This window comes from Bactrocera neohumeralis, unplaced genomic scaffold, assembly GCF_024586455.1.
Source record: "Bactrocera neohumeralis isolate Rockhampton unplaced genomic scaffold, APGP_CSIRO_Bneo_wtdbg2-racon-allhic-juicebox.fasta_v2 ctg4415, whole genome shotgun sequence".
Classification (NCBI taxonomy): domain Eukaryota; kingdom Metazoa; phylum Arthropoda; class Insecta; order Diptera; family Tephritidae; genus Bactrocera; species Bactrocera neohumeralis.
This window is the reverse complement of record NW_026091450.1, coordinates 1,383-10,228: the sequence shown is the minus strand read 5'-3', so window position 1 is coordinate 10,228 and position 8,846 is coordinate 1,383. Positions and strand designations below refer to the sequence as shown.

General features: G+C 38.0%; 1 pseudogene; it reads left to right on the top strand.

Moving 5' to 3' along the window:
• Window positions 1-8,418: 8,418 nt before the first annotated feature.
• On the top strand, window positions 8,419-8,621 carry LOC126767165 (small nucleolar RNA U3; annotated as a pseudogene).
• The last annotated feature ends 225 nt before the right edge of the window (window positions 8,622-8,846 follow it).

The window sequence follows — 8,846 nt, the reverse complement described above, 5'->3', positions numbered from 1 at the left end:
CACGGGGCGTCGGAAAAATGGCTGAGCGTGGTCGTCGTAGCACGGGAGCGTCAACGTACGCCGCAGGACACCGTCATTGAAGCCTACACGAGCGCCGGCAGAAATAGCTGAGCGTGGTCGTCGTAGCACGAGAGCGTCAACGCACGTCGCAGGACATCGTCATTGCAGTCGTCTAGGACCCAGGAACGCAGCAGAGTGGAAACGGTATTGCCCTAACGGACCACACAGAACCGTTACCCTGACAGCGTCATCCCCGGGCGACGACAGTGCAACGCAGGAGACAATTTTGCAACATAGATTAATACATATTATACATTAATATAAGTTGAGTGAAATAAAGTACGATTCGCAGAAGAGCCCCAATATTTACAAATTTATTGTAACGAACCCTGGACACGGTGAGTATACCTCAGCAATTTATACTTGTAAGAAGCAGGGGCAGAAAAAAGCTTCGTTACAAGTTTTCGTCAAAACATCTTTTAATTAATTTTGATGTGCAATCATTAGAACGAAACGAAAAGTTGTGGTTTACGGTGTGGAATGCCCAAGTACCTTCATTGATGCTGGTCTTCATTCCCTGGTCATCCATTGTAAGTGGTCGCACAAAATTGAGAACGGATTGACTAGTTGAAGCTTCAAAATCAGCCTTACGATGTTTTTGCAATATCAAATGGCGTTCAATATCACATTTACCACCACAATGGAAAAAACAGCACTGCATTTCAAACATTTCACTTCATTCTCATGTCCAGCCTTTTTTATAAACGCGTACTTCTCTTTCAAATTATTGTTGAAAGTGCATTTTCTATGTTGAGCCATAACGCTACAATAAAAAAAGTATTTATTGAAGTTATCAAACAGATTTTCTGAAGACTTACTAATTTTGTTGCTATTTTTAACGTTTCGATGGTCAATCGTTGCGCAGCATTCCACGAAAATTACATGGCAAGAAACATATGTACATTAGAAATGGTAGTTATTATCGATAACTGCCTACATTTTGATTAGTAAAGGGCTGCCACCGTACATTTTTAAGTATCGAATAAAATGCGGGACAAAGGCAGGACACGTGGGAAAAAACAGTACATTTTCAGGTTTTTCTGTTTCGAAAAATTACGCTGGACAGAGGTTTGAATAACAGTACGGTCCTGCAAAAAACAGTACGGATGGTCACCGAAGCTATAATTAAAGAATTTGTGCAACCTGAGCATCAGTACTAATTGAACAACATCATTAGCTACAACACATTTAGTAGTAATAGTAATAGTAGCTGTAGACTATTTAATATTGAACATTGAGACTTCTAGTAATTTAATTATTATTTTTGTGTTTATAATTATCATCAAATGCAAATAAAAAACAAGAAAAAACGTTGCACCGAAGCTAAATACCCTTCACAGGTGCATTTCTGTTAGTAACTATGTGTTCAGTTTGTATGGAAGCTATATGCTATAGTTAACCAATCTGATCAATTTCTTCGGAGATTACATTGTTGCTTTAGAAAATAATATATACAAACTTTGTGAATATATCTTGTCAAATGTGAAAGTTTTCCATACAAGAACTTGATTCCGATCGTTCAGTTTGTATGGCAGCTATATGCTATAGTTAACCGATCTGAACAATTTCTTCGAGATTACATTGTTGCCTTAGAAAATAACATGTCCCAAATTTCGTTAATATATCTTGTCAAATGTGAAAGTTTTCCATACAAACATTTGATTCCGATCGTTCAGTTTGTATGGCAGCTATATGTTATAGTGGTCCGATATCGGCCGTTCCGACAAATGAGCAACTTCTCGAAAAGAAAATGACGTTTGCAAAATTTCAAAAGGATATCTTAAAAACTGAGGGACTAGTTCGTATACATACAGACAGACAGACGGACAGACAGACAGACGGACATGGCTAAATCGACTCAGCTCGACATACTGATCATTTATATATATACTTTATAAGGTCTCCGACGATTCCTTCTGGGTGTTACAAACTTCGTGACAAACTTAATATACCCTGTTCAGGGCATAATAATAGATGAACTATAGTTTTCAGGGCTAAAATAGATTAAATATCCAATTAAAATATTTTAAGATTGCTGAGTTTGTTTGATATATTACTTTTACGGGCATAAAATGAAATGATATAGAAGAGAATGGGATCAGTGTTGATAATAATAAGAAAGCATAATTCAAGAACTGTTATACTAACCTCTTCTGAACGACTTATTATGTCTAGAAGATTTTGGAATGAAAAAAACATGAAGCCAGATATAGAAGAAAAGGAAATGGTACTGAATTTAAGCACAGAATTCAAAAAATTAATGAATAATAATAATAAAAAATATTTGTTCACTAGAAAGTTTTAGTAATTTAATATAACCCTAAATTTTTCGGGAGTGGACACAGAAGTCACGGAGCTAAATCATGCGAAAACGGTGGATGCGGCACGATGCTGGTTGAACATTGCAGAGGTGCTCACGAAGAATCAATGCAGTATACGAAGCAAGAGTTGTCGACCTCTTTTAACGAATAGCTTCGCTCAAACGACTCGTAACAATCAATAATTTTGTTTGTTGATAATTTGGCTGGTCAGAATGAATTCGCAGATCACCACTCCTCGATAATCGAAAAAAAATTATCAACATAACCTTCATTTTTGGCATACTTTGAGGTAAGTTTTTCGGATTCGGCTCACCTCTTCCACGATATTTGGACGATTAATCAAACTAAGACGTTGTTTTCGAAAACGTTGAGTGATTCTGAAACCAATCGTGTCTTCACTTTGCTCAAACTCAAACTCATTCTTTTCAAACTGTTTTCCATTGATATTTCTAATATCATAACGACCATTAAAGATCTCTGACTGATAGTTCTGACTAGTTCTTAAGAAGAAACTCCTTTATTTTACTGACGTATTAATCATCCAGTTGAAGCTGAAGGCCCGCTGCTTGTGGTTCGTCATCAACGCTCTTTGAATAGTTTCTACCAGCCATAAACACTTGGTCGCGACAAACAATTATCACCGAAGGCCTTTTCCAACATTCCTATGTTTCAACACCAAAAAAAACTTAATTCCGCACACATTCATGTTGTACTGTACTGCCTAAATAGAAACAATATTTTCGACAAATGGGTTGCACGCGAATGGAGTGCAAATATTTTTATAATATTACCAAAATTATTTTAATTAAAAACTCTTACCATTTCTATATTAAAATAACAAGAATTTCTAAAATTAAAATTAAATATGAATACCTTTAAAATAGTTCATATTTCTTCTTCCAATTATGGCAATTAAAAATAAACCAAAATTAATTCCTCAATAGAGTGTAAATATTTTTAGCGAGTTAGATTGCTTGCGTAGCATTTGCCACATTAAGTTATCCGTGGAAAAAATATGGTATAACTAAATATAAGCCACAAATAGCCAACATTTGAATTTCCTTGGTATTTTTCGTCGTTGCGAATGGCAATCTTTTGTCTTTTGAAGCGTTTGAACGAAAAGCTAATCATAAATACTTTTGGCTGAGAAACTGCCTCAAAACTTTTCATTTAAAATAGTGTTTATCATTAACTTAGTTAAGATTACAAGATAATGGTGGGTTCGCAGTTTCGGCCTTCAGTTGTAAATGAAACAGGGTTTTTATATTTGGTGTGTACACTTTTCGAACTTTTATTATAATTAGACGTTTGGATTAACAGAATTCTGCCAAACGGTTAGTCATTCTATACATTGCCTCAAGCGAGTATTTCTGTGCTACAGGGTTTGTCCGGAACCTAATGGAGGCTGACATCCCAACGCTTCCGCAGCCTTACTATAACCCAGATGTGGCCCCCGACTTTATTTGCTTCTTTGCTTGATTAGGCCGATGAAAGCCAAGCATTTTGAAACGACAGAGGGGATCTAAGCAGCATGCACCTCGGTTCTCAAGGCTTTTCTGGACAAATTCTTTCCGTGACGACCTCAATGCTTGGAAATCAAGCTGACAGTGCTGCAACGACACAGAAGAAGCCTATTTTCAATGTTTTTAAACAATTGTAACTATTGGTTTCATAAAATTTTTAAATCGACTCAGTCCTGTTACATTCCGGACAAACCGCGTTAATGCATTCATTCCAAATGGAACGGCGGCAAATACTGCATTTGCCACGAGTTTTGCGTTAGAATATTTAAGAGAAAGTGAAATATGAAAGTGGGAAAATTGTAACTGAATTGGAAATTTATGTGAAAGTGAACTTTGAAAAGCGAAAACATAAATAATTCAGACAATAGAAGCGTCTGGATGGAGGACATAACATAATGCCATTTGTTAATTCCGTGGAAGCTGTCTTCAATTTATGAACGCAGAACAACCCACAACCGATAAACTCGACAATAACTACTGTATTCAACGAGATGCAGGAAGGCATATTCAGGAGCTAAATCGCAGCCCAATATAGCTGGAGATTAAAACAAATCTAATAAAACAAGGAAACCCCAAACCATCATTTGAGAATATATTAAACAGATACAAGCAATTTAGGAAAATTATTCAATTATTTTTTTTAAAGGGGGAATTTGGCATATACCAAATAATGGGTTGTCAAAAAAGTCTTGCGGTATTTTTGCTCGCGTAGTAGCAGCGCGTAGTTCTAGTTTTATTCGTCGCATCGGGTCATGCTGTACCTTTTTGGAAAGCTAACACGTGTTTGATTGATTGTCGTTTCTTGTCGTTCGTGAGTTATAGCGTGTAGCGTTTTTGCAGTTTATGGACCCGATACAATTTCCATTTTCACCGCACATCGATGGTTTCAACGTTTTCGTTCTGGTGTAGAGAGTCGAAGATGCGCCACGCTCCGGAAGGCTTGCCGTCGAAAATTGCGATAAAATCGCCGAATTGGTCGAAAGAGAACAGCATAGTAGCAGCCGTAGCATCGGTCAAGGGCTAGGCATGAGTCATTAAAAATTCATTTCAATTTGAATAAATAAAAAATTCAATAAAAATACCGCAAGACTTTTTTGACAACCATTATATTTATTTATTGAAAGAGGCCTAATATTTATAAGACAGAGAAGATAGATGGATATTTAGTGAGATGGATATTTAGTGAGAAAAACGTTTCTACTCGAATGGCTCACTCAGCGTTTTTGTTCGTCAGGAAGAATAAGAATAAAAATTGGCTTATCAAAAATATTTTTGTACACCGCTCACACGATGCGAACGCGAATTTGATATGAAGAGGAATGCAAAAAATTGTCCCACAACATCTACGCACACTCAAGGTTACATACATAAATTACTATAAAAAGGATGCAAGGTTTCATATCTATTGAAAATTAGGTAAAGAAGTAGATTAGGTTATTTTCTGCTTTTGCGGTAATATAAAAAGGCTTGTGCACAACCAAAAATATGTATTTTACAATTATAAAAGGTTTTTTTTTTTTTGTTTTTGTGTCGGAGGGGGAATCTTCCAGAAGATACTGCCTTATTCGGGCAGCATGCACGAGTTATATTACCAGCTAAAGATGCACCTCTTTCCGGATCTCGCCCAATTAGTATTATTTAACTTTACTGGACGTGCGTAGTACTACACCCTTAACTCCGTTAACCTTTAGGTATTACTTCGCAGGACCAAGCTGGGAAAGAATGCCTCTTCAGAAACTCCTTTTGTGGTTATTCAGCTGGTCTCGAACTTCTTCGCTGTTGTTCTCTTATCCTGACTTCGTGGAACGCTATTGCCTCAGGTAAAAGTCTGTCTCCCCATGTTTTCTCTCAATCCAAACTGATACGTTCTTAATGAGCTTGTGCATCCATCTTTCTTTTTCTGCCGCGTTCCATTGTCTTTGCCACTCTTCGAGTCTAACCTGTCTCTTCTTTTTTAGCTCGTCAGCCGTTAGACGCCTATTCATGGCTTTAGATTTTAGGTAGGCTCTACGTAACTCTGAGGCCATTAAGTCCCGAGGCATAAGACCAGATATGATACTGGCCGCTTCATGTAAGACCGTTCTGAATGCACAGGTCACTCTGATGGCGCATAGCCTGGTCACAGCCTTTGCCTTATTGACATTTGCTTTTGGCGCAGTGCTTTTTCCCCATATAAGGGCCGCATACATCAGTGTTGACTGACTTACTTTAACTAGTAGGGCTCTGCTACTATGACTAGGGCCACCAGTGTTAGCCATAATTCTTGACAGGGCCGCTGTAACTGTAGCTACCTTGCTATAGGCTTTTTCAACATGCGCTTTGAAATTCAATCTCGTGTCAATCATAACGCCAAGGTATCTTAGGGAGTTTTGCTTTGTAATGTTGTATCCACCGATATTTAAAGTGACCGTTTCTAGTTCTTTCCTGCTCGTGATAAGCACCGCTTCTGTTTTTTCTCCGGGCAGCTGCAGCTTAGTTTCCGTGAGCCAGTCCTTAATTTTTGTTGTGGTCGCATTGCAGAAGTTTTAAATTTGGGAGAGCTCTTTCGCAACTATCGTCATAGCAATGTCGTCCATATTGCCAATTATTTGCGCCAAATCTTTTCGCAGCGGTAGGCGTAGCACCCGGTCGTATAGCACATTCCAAAGTAACGGACCCATTACGGAGTCCTGCGGTACTCCACCTGTCACCACGTAGCTTTTTGGACCGGCATCGGTGTCGTACAATAGCAGTCTATCAGACAGATAACTACTTATTATCTTTAGTAGGTATCCCAGAGTGTTCTTGCTTCTAAAGCCCTAATTATATGTGGCCAGGATGTAGAATTAAAAGCATTTTTGATGTCAAGTGCGACAACTGCGTAATATTTTTTATCGCCATGTATCCACCTGATTCCCTCTATGGTTTTGGCCGCAATGTTCGTCAATTTTCCGACTGCGTTCATGGTGGATCGATGTCTTCGGAACCGAAATTGGTTTTCAGACTAGCCAGGCAGCTCTCCTTCTAGGTGACGTACCAAACGTTTACAGATCATATAAAGTGGCCGGTTTGTTTGATTTCTGGAGGAGAAGCAGGCGCTGCTTCATCCATACTCTTCCGAAAACGCCTAGAAAAAATTTCAGCGAGGGCCTTCTTGTTGTGCTTAACTGCAATTTTAAGAGCCTCGTTTGGGATGCCATGATCTTTCCGCCACTTATACTAACGCATCCTCGTCGATTGACAAAACTTCGACCACTGTTGGTATTCTTCTGCTCGTACGCTGCTCTTGCGATGGGAAAAGCGTTTTCACGACCTTTTCTAGCAGTGTAGCAGAGGTTGGTGCCCCACGGATTTTCATCTACCCTCTCGGATAGTTTTTTGAAGCTTAAGGTGTCCTACTTCTTTTAATAGCCTTTTTGAACTCATTTCGTTTTATTTTAAAATATTCTCATAATCTCGTGTGTTCTGCGTACTTAAGCTTCTTCGGGAGAGGAGTCCTAATGGTATTCTGGTCTAGGATTTTGAAAACATTGATTTTTTTTGCATATTTTGAAAGTTTAGACTTCCAAAAATATGACTTTGGAAGGATTTTTCAAAATTCGACTTATTTTCGGAGATACAGCCAACGTGGCGCGACGTGGCGTCCGTGTTCACTAGAATTGTCTCCTAAACTGAAAACGCGTTTTTCTCGAAACTACTTTTTTTGAGGTGGTTGACATGATATCTCAAGTTCTACTGTACCGATTTCTTTGAAATTTGGTATATATCTTTTTTATACAATGCTCTGTCGTGTCTGCCTTGGATTTCCAAAAATTTTCATTTGAAGTATTTTAAAAAAAAATCGAAAAGGTCGAAAAAAATCGGGTCAAAAAATTTTTTTTTCAAGTCGACCCCATTTTTATTATTTTTTGTTTGTTTTGAAAATGCTAAACCCGATAACGACATCCTTACTAATGAAGAATCTTTTTGAAGTTATACTTCTTATACGAGTTCGGAAAAGGTTGCGATAGATTCAGGTTGCGCAACCTTGCTCAATATGAATCTACGCAACCTTGTCTGCGAAGATGTTCGAGCAGCAAGCGAAGCGGTGACAATCCGCGATCGTTTGTTCGTTTCTTTCGGCACAGTTCGGCTTTTCTACCAACAACACAATGTTGCCATGCTTATGCTGTTGTTGTTTTTGTAGAACAATGTTTCAATTTTTGGTTGGTGACATATTCAATTAAAACTAAATTCTGTTGGGATTCGAACCCACGTGCTCGTCGTAACTTTTCTAGCGCTTACCACCAACACCACCATTGACACTTGTATTGCGTTGTCCTAATTATGGTTTGGTTATGCATGAAAGAAATATACAATGGATCGCCGATTGTTACCTCTTTCCTTGCTGCTGCTGCGCAGATGTATGTTTGTATGCTTGTGCATTATTGAAGTTATGCTTCTTTTTCTTTCGTTTGTCTTTCATTTATGCGAATTCTCAACTACTATTTTGCGTATATTTTGGTTAAATACTCTGCGTTGGCCATAGGAAAATTAAGGCTATACTTTACAGGATCATTTCTGTAGTTAGTCTTCATATACATTTTTTAGAAATCGACCCGCAATGACGAAGTATATCGTTTTATCTGACTGCGTGAGGTTTAAGAAGTTAATTTCTAATTTTGTCTTGTGGCATATTAGAAATGATGTTTCTTCGAAAATCGTTCGCTTACAACGGATAAAACGAGTTCTGAGTGGTGATTTTAATGAATAAATTCCTTTTGGTTGAAATGCTCTGCGTTGGCCGTTGAAAAGTTAAGACTATACTTCTCAGGATCACTCATTCCTTTCATTTCTTCAAAGAAATTAATGACCTTTAGAAATATGCATATTTGCATTATTTCGTTGTCATTTCCATATTCGTAGCAATAGAATTTCTATGGCATATGTAAAGTAATGGCCGCCGAGTGTCACCCCTTGCCGC